General features: G+C 39.4%; 1 long non-coding RNA gene across 2 annotated transcripts; it reads left to right on the top strand.

Annotated features, from left to right (window-relative positions):
- The first annotated feature begins 1,152 nt into the window (after nt 1–1,152).
- On the top strand, nt 1,153–13,168 carry LOC141573943 (uncharacterized). Of its 2 annotated transcripts, XR_012500444.1 has the most exons (4): nt 1,153–9,766; nt 11,352–11,448; nt 11,749–11,924; nt 12,751–13,168. It is a non-coding gene; the product is annotated as an uncharacterized LOC141573943 (long non-coding RNA). The 2 variants fall into 2 exon arrangements; XR_012500443.1 differs by lacking the exon at nt 1,153–9,766 and having other exon boundaries at nt 9,778–11,448.
- The last annotated feature ends 6,160 nt before the right edge of the window (nt 13,169–19,328 follow it).

Raw genomic sequence — 19,328 nt, 5'->3', positions numbered from 1 at the left:
AATCGAGGCCCCTGCACCCAAAATTATGGTCTGACTTTGGGCAAATTACACATTCTTCTATATCATGAGATTCCTCATCTGTCCATGAAAATAACTGCCCATGGCACACAGAGTTACAAGAATTAATAGAAATCACCAAATTCACAACGTATTCAAGGGGCCACCAGAGCGCCCTCAACAGACACATGCTGCATTTACGGCTCTGACACACGCGAAGCGGGGCGGCCACACACAGTGAACACTGCTAAGTGCCAGTGTGTTAAGTGCTTCATGTGTGCTATAATACTCTTTACAACTTACAACAATCCCAGGAACAAAAGAGTATTATCATGCACATTTCACAGAATCACCAACAGGTTAAGAGAGGTTACATTCTATTTCAAGGCCCTATGGTGAGGAAATGGCGATTTAAACCTGAATCTGGGCCCAGACTTGGGCTCCATCTCTCTCCCATCCACCTGACCACTTGCCTATGAAATCCACCTGTCCAATACACAATTTCCAGCTGGCCAGCTCTTAAATGCATTGTGTTCCAACTTTTGTCAATGTTGGTTAATTACCATAAGTTGTTCTCAGAAACCACTACAGAAAAGAAAGGTGGAATCACGTCCCTGCCCACAAAGGAGAGGAAATCTGCCTTGCCTTCTCCTGTAATGTGCAGAAAGCCTTCCCTACACCATCAAATCCTTTTGTATCCTTCCTCCATGTTTATGTTTGCACACGGCTTATTAAAGTAGAAGGTACCTGGAGTAATTCCATCTCGGTTGCTTTCCAAGGTTGCAGATTATCCATAGTCAGTCTGTGAAAGAAATTATTACAATGTGAATGAAAATACTGCAACCATGTCAGTAAACAAAGAATGCTGAAACCAAGTCATCAGCGGCTACCAACACACCCCAGCAAGGACAGGCCTGCAGCCCAGCCTCTGCAGCCACTCACAACGGTGCCCTCTGAGCAGACACAGAATAAGAAAAGACAGGATATTGGCCCTAGATAGCTAGGTGTTTGTCTAAAGAAGGGATTCAGTGAGTCCAAATGTTTGCTTCCTCCCATACATAGAAAAGCACTAAATTCTTGAACTTGACATACCTGGCTTTCTTTAGATAACAAGCAATCTTTTATTGTTCCAACTTCCTGGTCTTTGTTGTAAAGCTCCTATATATCTTAGTTCCTCCCCAACCTCTTCTGAGCAGTCCCTCAGAGAGATTTGAGAGGCTGTCATCCCAGGTCAAGTCCTCCTGCCAAATAAATCATAACTCTTAACTTTTAGTCTGCACATGTATTTCAGTCAACAGTTTTGGAAACCATGAAAGGACCCAGAGCAGACTTCTCTCCAGCTGAGCTCTCCGAGGAACCGGAGCCTTGGTATCAGCAGTGGCCCTTTGTGCCCGTCTGCCTCCTCGGGGAGTCCAGATGAGTTTGGGTGAGTCTCTCCTGGTTCTCGGATCTCCCATATTGGTTGATGATCCTGAGTTTTATTTGGCAGTGTATCCAGGTACCTGGCCCTCCAGTTGAAAGATACTGGGGGAGAATTACCCACCCAGTGGAGACATGCTGGGTGGGGCCTGGTTGAAAGATAACAGGAAACACCCACCTTGAGGAGACGTCCAAAGTGGGGCTGGTGGAAACATACCAGGAAAATACTCACCCAGTGGAGACGTCCCGAGTTGGTCCAAGTTGAAAGACACTGGGTTCAGGACTGAGTGGTTAGGTAAGAGGCTGGTCTAATGTTTTCCTCAATTTGGTTACCTCTACTGAATTTTTCAGGATAAAAGTAAAACTCTTATGAGGAACCTTTCAACTCCAAAAATGGGACCCTCCTCCTGGCTGGTAACAGCTTTCTCCAGTGACAGAGAAACTTGCAGGATTGGTAGAGGCAAATACTTCATGCCATATAGTTGCCCCTGCGGGAAAACTTACTAGCAATTTTATTTTGAGAACCCGACCTTAGAATGGGGAATAGAATTTTCAAAAGAAGAAAAAGAAAAAAAGAAAAGAAAAGAAAAAGAAATGACAGATTGCCAGCCTTCAACTAATACCACAGCCAGGTTTATATACGTACAAATCTTACATTAATTGCAAAAAAAAAAAAAAAAAATACCTCACTCTGAAAGTAACTAACCAGGCCTGATAAAAACATTTTTAGGAATTCTGAACTTATAAAACAAAATCCCATTTAGGGGTATCTTGGATGTTTTTTCCTATGTCCTTGAAATGAAAACGTTTTATCTTTCTCTGGGTATTTTATTTTTGTGTACGTATATATATATGTGTTTCCTTTTTTTTTAAAGGAAACCTTGGAATCTGCCATACAAAAGGTAGAAATATTGTATACATATGGTGGCCACGCAAATAAATTGGGATTCTCAACAATCCTTTGATTGTACCAATTTTCAGATATTTTGCCATCTTAACCTTTGTTTCATCAGCATGTACCACAAAGGCCTTTAGCTTTTGGAGAGTAAACTTTTGAATTTTATTTAGGCAACACACCCACTCTCATGTGGAAAATCCTCTTCATCTTATTGGTTTAAAATATATATATATATTTTGTTTTATATAAATAAATATATATAAATTGATGGCCATATGTTGGATCCTTTAATTTGGAAAAACTTTTAAATTGGTGAAAGTTGAAAGAGCTCTCTTTATAAACATCTGTTTTATTGGTACCTAATAAAATCAAGTTTAAAGGTCGAAAAATATATCTAATGTTTAACTTAATAACTCTTTAAAAAAAAAAAAACTGGTTTCAAAAGCTACATTTGTGTTTTTACTTTCCAATCAATGGTTTTAGACATGCTAATAAAAACTTAGAATAATTAATGTTAATTAGGTTGAATAACTGGAAAAAGAATTGTAAAGATGTAGGAAAAAAAAAGATAAGGGGCTTATCCCAAATGGATAAATATTTTTATATGGTTATTTTGAATGAGATAAATAAAATGGACATTTTTGCATTTACATACAAGGTTTTGATACTACACTACGTAAAGATAAAAAAAAAAAGAGCCAAAGATATCACTTACTACCCCCAACATTAAAGTTCAAACAAGTCCGTTTTATTTACCACAGTTTAAAATATATGTATTTATAGGGCTAAAAAAAATATATATATATATATATAAATATATATAGACTGAAATACTTGATCAATGATTGGGACAACAGACCAATTAATGAAATTAAAATTGAGAAGGGCCTAAGCTCTTTGGCTCAAATTTTGGGATCCCAGAGACTTTTCTATAAAATTAGATACAATGCACGGAAAAAAAAAAAGGCTTTTGGCACTCCTTCTAGAAATAAGAATTATTGATTAAACATAATAAATATAAAAATTAAAGGTATAAGATTTAATAAAATTGAGATAAAAGTTTGTAAAATTGGTATATTAAATGGGCTTTGTATAAACATCTTGCTTAATTATCTTTTGGGATAGATATGTTTCAACGGAAAAACGCTTCCCCTTCTTGGTATTACAAGGCTGGGCACGTATCTATCCCTCAGAAAATATTAATTGAACACAGTAAAGGAAACCAATAGAGTTACATGACATGTCCAATATAACGTAAAACTAAAAACTAATATTCAGTAGCTAATAAAAAATATAATAAGAGGTTTACCCTGGGTTTAACTTATAACTCAAGGAAAAGAGACCTTACTAAATGCCTTATGCAAGCTTTCAAAGGCAAGATAAAGTAAACCTTAAAATTTTAAACATGGAATTCTTTGTTTACAGCTCTTCTCACTGATACAAAGAAGCAAATTAAGGAGATACAATTGGGCCTGCGTGACAGAGAAATTCTCTGGGGAACTGGAAGCGTGTGTCTTTGTCTTGCAGATCAGAAATGTAAATACAGCAAACAGTGACCTAGGACTGAGCCTAATTAGCTCAACGAGATAAAACTCAGGGCCAAAGAAATTTGTGGCATTTTACAACTCAGAACCCTGATGGGTCCTTAAGTCTTTGTCAAGAAATCTTAAATGTCTGTTTCATAAATGGTAAGACTTAGTTATTTGAGCAAGCAAATTCAGTTTACTACAACTATTATTATACTTATCTCATAAGTAAGTTTTAAAGTGAAGCTATGAAATCTCTAGCTTTTGTCTGTTTATAAGCCTGCGTACACATTGTAGATGTGAGATAATTCTACAGCTGAAAAAATAAAAATCAATGTCAAAGAGCTCTGCTTAATTGGCGTAAAAAATAAGAGCTTACAAATTAAGTAGTTTTAAAATAAAAACTGACCAAATTGACCTTCAGCTTCATGTGAATTGGAAAATATTCAATATTAAGATAATATTTGATATTGTTTAGTTTAAGTATGTTCTAATTTATGTAGACATCTTTAAAGTCACCAATATTAAGTATAGTACTTTTACTGAACCTAGGTTTAATGAAAGTCAAATAAGATCCTGTTATATCTGGTGCAGATTTGTTAAAAAATATAATAGTAATGTGGTGTGGTAAAATTTAAATAAATTAAATGCAAATGAGATGAGAGCTTTGGGTAAATTTTTAAAATATATTTTTAAAATGTATGTTTAAGATAATCTCTAAATGTTTGATATCTTTAAATTCTAGAGTTGTGCTACATTAAGTTAAATGATAGGATTTTATTAAATAGCTATGCCATTTTCAGATAAAATAAGATTGAAATATGAATTATTTAACATTTAACTTCCTCTTACAGAGAAAATAAAGGTGTTTAGAAGTATTAATAAATGGTTGGTGCCACCCTGAAATAGTCTTTATTATTAAGGGAATGATCTCAGTATCTTAGGAAAGTAAGATAAATGTGTAAAGGAAGATATAAGAATGGAATTATATTTTGTTAATAAAAAATAGTGACTTTGTCCTGAAGCTGGTTACTTCTGAATGGAATAGAAAATAAGGAACAAACTAATATGAGTATAGAAAGCTGTGGAAGGCTTGTGGAAGAGGAACCCTGAAGAAAGGGATTTGTACGTGGTCGGAATTGGCTAAATTTAGAATCAACTTGGGCAAAGTAAATGAATCTTAGACATAAACTGGTACAAGAGTAGATTTGGTTTACTTTCTGTTAAGAGGACAAAATTGTCTTGAAATGTTAATCCACCTTCAGTAACAAATTGTAAAGCTTCTTATACCACTTACCTGATCTGTTCTGCCTTTACCTTTGACGTATTTTCTTAATGAATAAGTACTACTTTACAGTGATCTATATGTTTACGTGACCAAGTGTTTTGAAATCTTTTAACAAGCTCCCCAAATATCAATTTCTAATTAAAGTTCTTTTAATCTCCAGTTAAGTTTGGGATGCTACAGAGGGCCCCTGAAACATCCCAAAGAGAGATTTTAAACTAGTAAATTTATTTGGCATGTTAAATACATGGTATTGTCAAATGAATAATAAATCTTCTAAGGTTATATGGTATGAGAAAACATTATTAATATAGATACTCTAGAAATTATATGGACTCACTAAAATCTGGCATATCTAAAATGTTACCAGTCATATTTCTGGTTATAGTGACCAGGTTTCTTCATCGATTTTAGTGTAACGGTGTCTAACCATGCTTTTAAATTTTTGTCATTTATAGACAGTTAATTGCTTTCTTCTGATGATTTTGCAAAATGCTTTCTCTTCAAGGAGATTTACTGGTTTCTAATAAATTTCAAACTATAGCAGTGAACTAAACTCGGTAAGAAATTTTAAATGTCTAATGAAAACTGATTAAAAAATTAGTTACATGGGACTGAGTAAACTGGTGAATATGGTTATAATTTTTTATTTTGTCTGAAATACTACTGGCTTTTAACCTGTTTCCCTGACATAAAGAAACTCTTCTCCTTAACTAGTTATGATTCACAGAAATTTGATAAATTATACCTATGTAATCAGACTTGGAACAGTTATCTTTTCTCTCTATCTGATCCCTCAAGAGACTAAAATCTCTTAGGTCCCCAGTGGCTCTATCAGACAAATGAGGAAGATCATCTCCTAACAGATATAGGAATCTCAAGGTATTCTAAGGATTTTAAGGAGAAAAGAATTTACCTAAATATGTAAGGCAGAAAACCATGACAAGACCTTGATGTGGCTTTCCTGGCCTTAGAAAACCTTATTAACATTCTAACCTGAGACTCTATTAAAAGTTCCAACACAGCCAATTTAAAAAAGCCTATATGATCAAATAATCAGACTTAACTTGTAAACAAATTAATCTTGATATGGCTTTATTTGAGAAAAATGAGGGTAACTTTAGAGAGAAAAAAGATTATATTTTAATGGATATTAATTTCTAGTTTTGTTAATTGAGGTCTATATTTACTAAGACATTTCCCAGATCATTCCTTGCTGTTATGTCACATTGCTGTAAAGGTTAATTGAATTATGAAAAGAATACTCTAGGTTTGTTTCTGAAGTTCAGTAATCTATCCTCGGTAAAGTTCCAATGCCCCATGACCTGAAGCCAGGGGATTATACATACTGGAACAGGCATGACTTAAAGAACTGTCTCCAACCTGAATGGAAGGATCCTTTATCAGGTACTCTTAACTAGACCGTACATACCAAAGCTGAAGGAAATGGACTTTTGGATTCATTTCCTATCAGAAACATCCCCTGCAGTGCACTGGGCTATAGAGCACTGCTCACCTTAAAACAATGCCCAAATGAAGAAAAATCTACCCAGGCCAGGATGAGAAGACGACGACATCTGAGGTAAGACAGCTGACCCAAAACACCAAACCAGGCCTGTATGCCAATTACTTTGATAATTTCTCCTACCTTTGATTATGAACTACTCCAACTGTGAAGTTTATGCTAAATTACCTATGTCTAGTACTTCTGTGTTACCTAGGTGGGTTTCCCTACTCCAAGGCTCTAACTAGATAACCCTCAGAAACGTTATTCTAAAAAGGAAATTATAGTTCTGTTTAGGCCACTGTTGATCTTACAAGGTGGGAGACCTCACCAGGCTAATTAATACCTGCTATGACCCTGAGCATAAATATGAAATTTCTCATAAGATCACTCAAACTCAATCAGGAACACAAGCAAAATTTTAACCCAAAAATATAACTTCTCGACTATTAAATTCTTATTCGTGACTTTATTAACGTTACTAGCTTTATAACTTATATCCTGTCTATATAATAAAATTGTTGTCTGTTACATTTCCCAATGTGTAACTAGGCCTACAAGATTGATGATGGCTAAACATCTTGAAGAAATAGATAAAGTTTATAACCCTGTATAAAATAATTGTAATAGTGTGATTCTAGGTATGGGAATGAGCAACGAAGGGCAAACATTTCCTGGATCATAATAGACTAGTAAGACAGGCGATCCAGAGAAATTTTAGTATCAACAGGTCCTGATAAAAAATCTAACACCTTGAATGGCAGCTCAGAATATTCTTCAACTTAACTAGGAATGAGCCATCCTAGCACCATGGGACAAAATTGGTCATGAAACGTCTCTCAAAATATTGGCCGAATTTAGGACCAAGGGGGAGCACTGTGACTGAAAATACTACAATGTGAATGAAAATACTGCATCCATGTCAGTAAACAAAGAATGCTGAAACCAAGTCATCAGCAGCTGCTGCCAAACCCCAGCGAGTACAAGCCTGCAGCCTAGCCTCTCAACCACTCACAGTGGTGCCCTCTGAGCGGACTCACAGTAAGAAACAACAGGTTACTGGCCCTAGATAGCCAGGTGCTCGTCAAAGAATTGAATTCAATGACCAAAATGTTCGCATCCTCCCATACATAGAAAAGCACTAAATTCTTGAACTTGAGATACCTGGCTTTCTTAGATAACAAAAAATCTTTTATTGTTCCAACTACCTGGTCTTTGTTGTAAAGCTCCTATATAACCCAGCTCCTTCCCTACCTCTTGGGAGCAGTCCCTCAGAGTGATCTGAAAGGCTGTCATCCCGGCTCGAGTCCTCCCGCCAAATAATACATAACTCTTAAATTTAAGGCTGAATGTTTCTTTCAATCAAGTCCCAGAATAGACACAACTCATCAATTCTGTAATGGAACACACTGGATCAGGAACCAAAAGCGTGTTCTATTCCCGAAAACCACGGGTTCCTCTTTCTTCCTGTCATTATACAATCCCACCAGAACTCATTACTTTGCTATCTGCTCAGACCAAACTTAGTGAAGAGTCAACTCAACAGAGTGTCTTGCTATGGAGAACCCCCTGCAGAAGCAAGGCGGTCAGCCTGCCCTCCCGCACGCTCTGCTGACCCCTACTGTCATCCGTGGAGACCAGGCCAACTTAGCTGTTCCCGAGACCTGCAAAGTCCCACACATTAGATAAAAGCATTTTATTTTATACCATATGTTACGTATATACCCATCTCTGAAAACAGCTTTGCCAGAAGCTCAAATCTTCAACATGGATCTGCAAAGTTAAATCCAGTCCCCAAGGGAAAACAAGTTTTGTGAGGATACTAAGGCCTCCAAAGTTCTCTCCACTAACTTCAACCAAACTGCCTGAAGGTCTGCAAATGCAGGCGGCTACATGTCTGCTTTTAAAGCAACCTCTTCCTGCCCTTAGGCTCTACAATGTCCCTCTGCGCCCTCCCATCTCAGGGTAAGAGCAGCCGCTGCAGAAACTTGCAGGGCAGCACTGACAGGACAGGACACAGAGGATCAGAGCTAAACTAAGCCTTCTGATGACACGAGCCTGTCACTCTGTCACTTTACACATCAAGATATATGTAGAGAGAGGTGGAGTGATATTGCTCAAAGTCACACAGCTAATAAGTGGCATAGTCTATAACTCTGCTCCTCCCTCCGGCATGATGCCCCAGCTGGGACACCCACAGGGTTCTCTCGTGCCTGCCTGACCAGTCCTTTCTTGTCACTCATAACCCACCACAGGGTCGGACCCTTGCCTGACTTTTCAGCATCTTTTCCCTCCAGTCTCTCAGGAACAAGGCTGCTCAGGCCACTGTATGACTTCCGGGTTCCCAAACCCTCCGTGTTCAGGCTGGTCTTGCCTGTGTTTCCGGCCCCATGCTCAGAGGCACTTTCTCCCCTGCAGGAGGATGTTTCCACTCTCCACAGGGACACCCCCTCAGAGGAGCCCTCTTCTCACCCTCAGAATGGCAGGTGTCCCAGGCTACATCATGAGCTGCCCCATTAGGACTTCGGGTGCCCAGGTCTGCTAATCAGACCAGCAGCCTCAGAGCCAGGGATTATGCCCGGGTCTCCCTGCAAACCTACTGCCCTCCTCACAGCCCCCAGCCAGCAGGTCACCTGGAAGTCACAGCAAGTGCCCCACCCAATCCTGAAGTCTCTTCATTTGCCAGCACCGCTGATGATTGGTCTCCAACCTTTGGTCAGTTTCGCACAAAACAGCAGCTTCCACTGTGAAGAGGGGGTTTTCGCTCCTCTGCCCCATCCTTACTGGAAATGTCAAGGGAAACCAAAAGCCTCTTCTCAACACTTTTCTGATGAAATCCTCCCACCCACAATACTCACATGTTCAAGAGAATTGGGTCCACGTGATTTTGTTTCCCTTACGCTAAGTGGCTCAAAACACTGTGGGATTCTTTCACTTTTGAGGGTATTTGTACAAAGTTTATAGGCTTTAATCTGTTTTTTTGTCTCTCTTCATTATCTCTAGCATTTGTCACTTCTTAATCCCTTCAGCAGCCTCCCTCCCAAAATCTATTCTAGGAAATCAGCTGTGATGAGGGGCCCGGGGGCAGTCACAGAAGATGAAACTAAGGCACAGAGAGACTACAAAATTTGCCCAAGGTGATCAGCCTCAACCCACAACATTGTGTGCCCCGTCCCTTTTTTTAAATCTTATGCTAAACAAGCTTTTGTAGATTATGCTTATAAATAGATGAGGTATCAAAATACATACAAGGACACACATCAACTCTAAGATGTTGATTAACTCCACTATTTTGTTTCTATTTGTTTAATTTCTATTAAAAATTTAAGAACCTCTGCACTCAATATAACAAAATGTTATTGGGTTTTAAATCCAGAATTTAGAGGTTTTGTGTGTCATTACTCATTCTTATTTGTATGTTCACAAGACAAAATGATTTGAAAGTCTCTCTCCCCTCCCTCTACTCACTACTGGCTCTCACCTGAGTTCCCAGACCACACATCGAGCAGCCTTTCACTTTACCCACAACTGAACTCATCAGTTTTCCCCCCGAACTTCCTCTGCAAGTTTCCCTCCTAAAAGCACAGCAGGACCATCATTTACCTGATTAATCCACCCAGAAAGCTGGGCCTTACTCCATCCTACCTTCACAGACAGCATTCATCCTTTTTTTTACCATCTAAACATGTCTTCAATCTGTTCGCTTTTACCCACTGACCATCTCACCTCTCAAGTGGAAGCCACCAACACTGCCCACCTGGACTCACGAGTCTCCCAAGTGGCCCCACAACCGCTCTCCCCTACTTGAGTCAAATGGGATTCTGTCAGTCCCGCGCTTATAGGACTCTTTTCAATCCCACTGTTCTTAGAAGAAACTCCCAGTTCTTCACCTGATGAAGGTCTTTGCCATGAAACTGTCAGCTCAGGGAGGGCAGGACACGCCCTCTCTCCTCGGCCCCACCCTCTGGCAGAGCATCAGCATGGAAGGACCTGCTGAACTACACCAGCCTATATTCTAAACCTGGTCTTATGTTCTTAGGAAACTGCTTCACTTATCCATACAAATCCAAGGTAGATTAGAAAGATCTTAGATGTTGAGCTAGAATATTGATTTGGGGATTTTGCACTAGCAACCTGCAAGTACATGTTCTAATGATTCTGTCTTCTAAAAACCACACTCAGATTTAAGTAGTACTTGTGGAATGTCTTCAGAGTAAAAGGGACTGTACTTTTACAGACTTTATGTTTTATAACATGAACCAACCGGACAGGGTCACAAATGGAACTGCCTCACAAGTGACAGAAGACAGGTGAGAGGCATATAGCAACAGGTCACATAGATGGTAAGAGAAAAGTTGATTCTCCAACCCCCCCAAATTTCCTCAAAAAACCAAAAACTCTGAATTTTGAAAGTAAAATACTATCATATAAAGAAATAAGATAAATAGTCCTCTTCATCATGGTTTCAAGATCTGACTCCAGAATTTTTAGCAGGCTATACTGAATCCTAGCACAGAAAAATCAGATGGGATAGTGGTAAGTTTCAGAAAAACTGCAGTAATTCCTCCAATTGTAAGTGGACATGCACTCACCTATCGAAGGTGAATGTAAACCGCATTCTGTAGAAATTCAGAAGCTCTCAGGCTCCGCTTCTGGATGGCAAAGACACGGACAGCTTTGAAGCATGCTTCTAACTGAGTCACCGGCATTCTTACACTGCAGGGGGAAACGGATGCTCTCAGTTATGAGCAGAGATGTTCCTGTCGTGTCTCACAGCCCGTGCCTGGGGACTCAGTGCCCTGCAGCAGCCCGGCCCAAGGTGAGGACATGCAGCATGGCCCACCCAAGCAGGAGGTGCACTGTGCTTGAGAAAGCCCATCCCCGATGGGGTCAAGAGGGGCTGGTGGGTTTGTGTGAACCTATAAATGCTCACAGACATACACCTGCCTACATTCAAGTGATACAATTAAGAGTAGCAGGCTGTTTAACAAAATTTCAATTGTCAGTGGAAATTTTACCATTCCTTTCCACTTGTCCCCTGCACTCTGAAACAGGCTTAGGCTCTCTCATACCTGCAGCTCTGATGCAATAGTTGTAAAGTCATTTTACTTTGCTGCAGGTGTCCTCGCTCCCCATTTCGCTGTGAATGTCCTCCCTAACACACTCAGATGTCTTCCTGGATCTCTCCCTGAGTTCCTTGCTCCTGTTCCTCAGATCCTAAGATAAAGGACAACTGAAGACACATGACCAGAAAAGGCACTGTGGACTTGAACAAAGTCCTCTGTGACCCCCTAGGTGAGTACTGCCCACCCCTTAATTTTGTTCTCAAGGTTCTGCCTAGAGTGACGCCCAGACAGCAGAGAGTCCTGGGTCATTAAAGGCTGTGTGTCTTGGGCGCTGGGACAGGTGCAGGAGCTGGTTCTGGAACCGGGCCCCTCCACACCCCTGCTTCTCTCTCTCCGGAGGCCCCGCTGCCAAACCCCCAGGCTCCATGATCTTCTGTCCTTCTCTTCTACTCTACTCCAAGCCCCTTTCCTCTTCCTTTATTCCCTAATTTTCCCCAGCTGGAGTGATTTTTCAATCACAGTATCTGAAAAAATTTCCTGCACCTGAAGAAGAGGTCTCCAGAGGTCAATGCCCATATGCTGGTTCCTGAAGATAGCCCCTGGTTAGGGGGACTCTCACCAAGGGTCACGGGGCATCAGGCATGTTGCAGGGTCGACCACCCCCAACAAGAATTTGCTGTGACCCCAAGGCACGCACAGCATCCCTGATCACAAAAATGTATTTGGACCACTTATCCGTTATTAAGAAGCAAAAATAAAAAAAAAATTGCTCATGTTTCTTAATAAAATTATTTATGAGGTGGAAAAAGAAATTGTAATAGAAAAGAACAAATTTGACTCCATATTAGATGTGTTCCTTTGGCTTTAAACCTCTGCCCTGTTTTCTAGGTTCAGACTTGATAGCTCTGGAGCTTTTGTAAAAGAAAGTTGCCTTTAGCCTGAAATATCCAGGAGAGACTATTCTCCTGGCTCTGATCTTTAAGGATGTTAGCTCTTCTGCACTTATATATAGATGGCAAGTAGTAAAACAGAATAAACTTTGTTTATTTTTGGAGGTTTTACAGGGGCACCATGATTTGACCCACATGGACAGCTGCAAGAACAAAGGATTCCAAGGAAATCAATTCGTACAGCAAGAAGTTTGCAACAACCAACCACACCCCCGCCCCTTTTTAGTAAAAAAGGAGACTGAATTCTGACTTGGGGAAGAGGGTTCTCCAGGATATCAGTATGCCATCTTCTGGGTCTGCCAGCTTTTCAAATAAAGTCACTATTCCTTGCTCTAACACCTCATCTCCCGATTTACTGGCCTGTCATTCAGGAAGCAGAACTAGTTTTGACGTGGTAACTAAATGACTTCATTGGAGGTAGTATGTCTCCACTGTTTCCTCATTTCCAGTATGTCACAACCTATCAATTTTATATGCTGTTTAACAACACAACCAAAAAACCTTTGTTAGGGAATTGATTCTACGGAAAGTTATTTCTACTCCTTCAAACCTTTTTTTTCTTTTCTATTTTATTTTGTTTTGCTTATTGAAAAGAAAATAAAAGTGAAATCATTTTATTTCACGTATTTTTGTTACAACTACATATTTTAAATTCTACAGAAAGATTTAAATTGCATTATAAATTTGTTCATATATTAATATAAAGATATATACACAATCAATGTGGATTAGGAAAGGAATGGATATTTACTAAAAATCCACTGCACATCCAGTCTTTTACAAGCATATCCTGGAATATAATAAGCTCTAGAATCCAGGGGTCCCCCACCCCCTTTCTCCCTGCCGAGTGCCTTAGTAATCAACAACAAAGGCACCATCATAGAGCCACGCGATCTGTATTTTAGGTATAAATGAGGAAATTAACTCATTCAACTCTAAATCAAAAACCTTAAAATAAATACTGAACTTATTTACAAACAAAGAAAATTGAACACAAATAAGTACAGTTTCTTCCCCAAGGTCACTAAGCTAATAACTGGTAAAGGCAAGATTTGAGCTCATCTGCCTGATTCTAAACACTAAGGTGGAAAACACATTTGATTGTGGAGGGTCCAGCAGCAAAGCCTATCACCCTATCTTTATTCAGATCTAGCCTTAGACAGCCTGAGACAGCACCCCATTCCTATGGAACTCGAGGGCTAACGATAACACAAAGGATTTTATATCCAGTAGTTTCTTAAGTCTCATTTATATAAAGTGTCAGCAGGTCAGCAGAAAAAACTCTGGGAAATATGAGTGGGTCCAGAGCTTTTTGCTGATTAGTAACTTTATTTATCAGAACAGAGTGACCTTCCCATGAGAGGCCACATGGACCTTAACTAAAGGCAGGTGAGCAATGAAAACTAGCAAGATCCTGGAACTCAAGCAAGAAGGATCACTGCCATCCCCCACCAAGTTGCCTCTTCACCCGCGTGGGCACGATGGCAGAAGATCCAGGTTCTTGTCCAAGTTACACTATCATGGATTCTCACCCATAAACAGTTACGACTCTATGCTGTCTTAAGTCCTTCCCAACTCAAATATGATGACACGAATATCTGAGCAGAATGTCTATGTCTCCACTTCCTCTCTTCTGTTAGGAGAATAATTCTATGGCCACAAAGCAGAAATCCAACTAAAAACACCATGCATGAAGCCAGGTGAAAGTCTGCGTAAGACACTTTGCTCTCACGGACAGTGAATGAAAACTCAGAATAAGTGGTTCTTCTTCCTCAGTAAGTGGGAGGTAGCCTGATTGTGTGTGTGTGTGTGTGTGCACGCGCGTGTGTGTGTAAATCAAATACAATGAATTCTGGGATGTGTACAGATTTTTTTATGTTACTGTCATTTCATGAGGATGAGACAACCTTTAAAGTAATTTGAATCTAGTGTTCTGAGACATTCTCAGGCTCTTTTGGTGGAGGAGGGGAAAGGGGAAATGAAAGGAGGAAAGAAGTAAATGAAGCAAAGGAGTAAGAATACTGCTAGTGAACGGCAAGACATTAATTTTGTTCCTACTTGCATCACACACAAATTAGGGACTGGCTTTCCCCAGGTGTCTTGTCGAACACTGAGTTGCAGAAGAGGCAACAGCCCATTTCTCACTGAACTTGTGAGAGTACGTGGCATCTTATAGACACAAATCATTTACCCTGATCAAACACTCTAGCAGCAGGCCTTAATTCTCCTATTTTGAGACACAAGAAAACAGGAGTTCAAAGCGGATATATAACTTGACAAAAGTCAGAGGACCAGTAAACAAGAGAGGATGAATTCAAACTCAGATCTGAATGCAGAGTCTGCTCTTCTCACTCCCAGGACTGGAAAATCCTTAACACACAGGCTCCCCAGCTCCCCTGCAGTGTTCCTGGCGCCAAGCATTTCCCATGTTAATGGTCGCCAGTTCTCACAGACACAGGGCTCTGTGCAGCCAATGGCCTCCATCAGACCTTGATCATCTACCTGCCACGCCCAACAGGCTTCTCCACAAAGGCAGGAATGCTGGCTTTCAAGTGCATAAAAAGCCATCCCTGGTCTAACCTGGGCTCTTCGGAGGCCTCTCCAGCCTAAAGGCAGCCATGAAAATGCTCACAGTTTGTACATGAGCCACACTACCTCTCTCCATCAGTCTCCCCAAATATACTACTTAGCTACGACCACTCTGATAATCTTGGAAACAAATTTTGAAAAACAGAAAAGAAAGGATTCTGGAACAAGTATTTAATACTTACAATTTTAAATGACAAGTTACAAAGTGAGTATTGACAATCCGAATCTGCCTTCCTAGGTGTCAGTTTAAAGAGTTAAAAAATATAATAGCAAAAAATTCTCACTTACAAAATTAAGTAAAACATAAACAATAATCTGGGCTAAACTCAAAACTCATGCCCATTTTGTACATGGAGAAAACTACAGGACTATACTGAGGGGTAAAGTAAGAGATGTGAATGTAGAGACATCAACATATTGCATGGAGGAAAGCAGTTTTGTAAAGATGAATGTTCTGTTAAAGATAATTCAAAACTTACTAAAAAATCCTATGAAAACCCTTATCTGTTTTTATTCTTTAACTTGAACAAAGTATTATAGAATTCTTCAGGAATAATAAAGTCATAATACTAGCCAAGAAAAATTGGGATGGGAGAAAAGAATCAAAAAAAAAATATCACACTGTCAGATATTAAATAAATTTTTACAATATGTAAGTTATGGTTCTGGAGTAATAAATTAAGATTGACAGAAATAAACCATGAGCTCAAAAAGAGACTTTAGTGTACATAAGTATTTTGTACATGGGGGATTTCAAATCAAAGAGCAAAGTATGAATTCAATAATTGTCCTGGGACAATCAGAGAATCACCTGGAAAGAACAAATTATATTCCTGTCATAATGACCACAAGAAAAATTACAGATAGTGATGTAAATATTAAAAAGTTCTAATAACAGCAAATACAACTCTTTGCTCATATTAATTCAACTTCCTCTCACTATAACAAGTACTATTATCATCTCCATCTTAGAGATTAAAAAACCTACAGAAGAGATTTGTACCATTATAAGAAAGTATTTCTAAAATAATACCAAAAATAAAACCCAAAAAGAAGACATTTACTATCTTAAGTATATTTTGGGCCACAACAAAAGTAAACCTACTGAATAAAATGAAAGGCAAGAAATGACAAGTAAAAACTGTGTGATACATATTGATGAAGTCAAGGGGTTAATGTTCATAACATACAAAGAGCTGTCACAAAGCAACAAGAAGCTCCCTCACTTAACTGTGTGCAAAGGACAAAAGGGATCATTCACTTTTTAAAAGTCAGATGGCTAATAAGTGAAAAATGCTGAATACCTCATTGGTCATCAAATGCAAACTAAAACAATGAAAAAGCACTTTTGCTCATCATATTGGCAAATATTTTTAAAAGTTGTTCTAGCTAGTGTCCATCTGTGAGAGAACAAACTGTGAGCAACGTGTTTGGAGGACGACATGTCAATGGATATGTAAACTCTGAAAAACGTGTGTACACACAGACTCAACTCCCCTTCTAGGAATCGTTTCGTTTAGAAAAAAATCAATTCAAAATGATGTACTAATCAGGATATTTTCACAGCACTGTTTACAATGGTGGGATGAAAAGCTGAAGTGAAATCAAATCCAGCTATAGAGAAATGGTTACATAAGTAATTCTACATCTTTTCATTCCCCACTGGAGATGGAATTTCTAGTCACTTGAAAAGAGCCTGTGATGAATGTAAATGTCACATCCAGGGACTAAATTTCCAGAAGCCTTAACTAAAGGAATACTCATACGAGATCACAGGAATATTTACAGAAGAAGGATGCCAGTCAAACATCTTTTCTGACAGTGGAAAATGGAGAAAACTTAAGTGTCCACCATCAAGACAATGAAGCGGTAAATCACGGCGAGCTGTGGGCTCTGATGGGGCCGGCGTTTCGGCAAGGTTCAGGGCCTTGTCCACAGCACTCTCCCATCAAAGGTGTCCTTGCACAAGAGAACACACCTGCATATCAGGGGACCCCTCCACTCTATCTGAAAGGACCGGGTGAGTATGGAGTGGGAGGACGTCTATGTTATACCCCTGAGTGAATAAAGCGAGCTGCATAAAACATGTATTATGACCTTATTTTTCAATAAAGCATATATACACACACATATACATAGATTTCTCAGATTCATGTATGTATCTATGTATGTATGTGTATATACATAGGCATAAATATCATGAAATATATACACCACATTGTCAACAGTTTTGCCCTCAGGAAAAAAGGGGAAGGGATGTAGGGGCCTTTCAGTACCACCACAGTTCTCTTTTCAGTATTTCAGTTAAATATACTTGGAATTTAAAAGTTTATTTAAGTCCGAAGTAAAATGGACGATGCCTCCACAAGACAGAATGCTATACTGGTCATTAAAAATCATGCCAGGGGAATGAGAATATTGTAGAAAAACATATAAAAAGCCAAATGGAAAATGGAGGTCTCCACACAGTAAACAGGCACAGAGTGCTCACTGGTTTTTATGAAAGAGTTGATACACACTGATGAAAAGAAAAGAAAATAGATGTTAAAGTGTTAATTATTATCTCTGAGTAGTGGGATCAGGATAGCCTCTTTTGCCCCTTTTTTCAGACTTATTATATTAAATATACATTATTTTTCATCTGAAAAAAGCATTTTAAGATGTGTAGTACCACACATTGGAGAAAATACACTAGTACATACTGAAACAAGTAACTAGGAGACACCGCAGCAGCGTCATGTAATGTAGAACGGGCGATCCTGATTAACACTGGACAGTTACATAAGGACCCACTAAGTGAGAGCACCTGCTGTAACAGGGCGTGGCCCCCTTCTATTTGTCAGTGGTGTCTTCAGGGCTGAGGCAGTTCTGAGCACGGCCAGTGTCAGTGCTGGTGTCTGGATGGGTGTCACTGGAGGTGAGGGCACCTGCAAGCCGAGAGGAAGAACAGAAATCATCCTCTGCTTTTTCTGTCTTGTTTCTTTGTTACTTTAAAAGAGAGGCATAAATAAGGTAAACTGAATCTTCCCTACTGAAATTTCAGTAATGAAACCGTTCTTAAAATCTTCACAGCTTATATTCTGCTTATAACTGTCTTTTCAACAAAGTATCATATTTATTAAATGTTAATTAACTCAATTAACTCCCTGTTGAAACCTTCTATTAAAGAACATGAAATGCCGTATGTAAAAGCACCACGCCTGCAGTGACTACCTTAGATGCCTTGACGGCAGTGCAGTCAGCACTCACCATCCCGTGGCCCTGAGCTCCTGATGCTGCTAAGAGAGCACACTGCCGCCTCAGATGGAGAGAAACTGTGAAAACATTCTCTGAAATCTACAGAACTGACAAAACATAACTGACAAATCCCAGGCACCTTTGAGGCTGTCATTTTCTGTTTCTGTCCAAACACTGTCAATAAGCAGGACCACCCCATTCCTGAGCCATGGGACTCATGTGGGAAGGAGTTTTGGAGAAATTTCCAGGTATAGAATGTAACCAACAGTATGTAGAACTCTGACAAAATAAAAGATGAAATACTCTGATTTTGGAAGACACTCAAAATATCCTCCTAAGCCTTAGTAGCTGGAAAGGCTGGGCTTCTCCACATCCACTTATTTATTTCACAGCCAGTGAGCATCTCCCACAAACCCTATTTCCCTGTGTCTGCTGGGAGCCTCAGGCACACTCTTGTTGTCGATCTGATAAGTCACAGGGCAGAGGCGTGTGTTTCACGCCTGCAAACATCACACAAGCTCGCTTCCTAGCCTCACTGTCTGAACTTGGCCCCATTTTCTCACCTGTTTATTTGGTATCTGTTCTTCTGTAAGCTGCCTGAAGTGCTTCTTGGAACATGTCAGAAGAATGTGTGGGTAGATAAATGGACAGATGGACAGGTGAGAGGTGGGCAGACAGAGAGAGAGACTGCAAGAAAAGGGGAACAAAGAAAATTTCCTATGCAAAACCCTCTTCTAGTCAGGGAAGAAAACCACCACGGAGAAGTGTGAAGAGGCAGGTGGCTTAGGGCTGTTTCCTGGATTCCATGAAAAGTCACACCAAGAGATGAGAGGGTAGAACTGTAAATAATAAAAGAA

This window comes from Camelus bactrianus, chromosome 18, assembly GCF_048773025.1.
Source record: "Camelus bactrianus isolate YW-2024 breed Bactrian camel chromosome 18, ASM4877302v1, whole genome shotgun sequence".
Classification (NCBI taxonomy): Eukaryota; Metazoa; Chordata; class Mammalia; order Artiodactyla; family Camelidae; genus Camelus; species Camelus bactrianus.
Note: the sequence above shows the minus strand (reverse complement) of the source record. Positions and strands in the feature narration are given on the sequence as shown.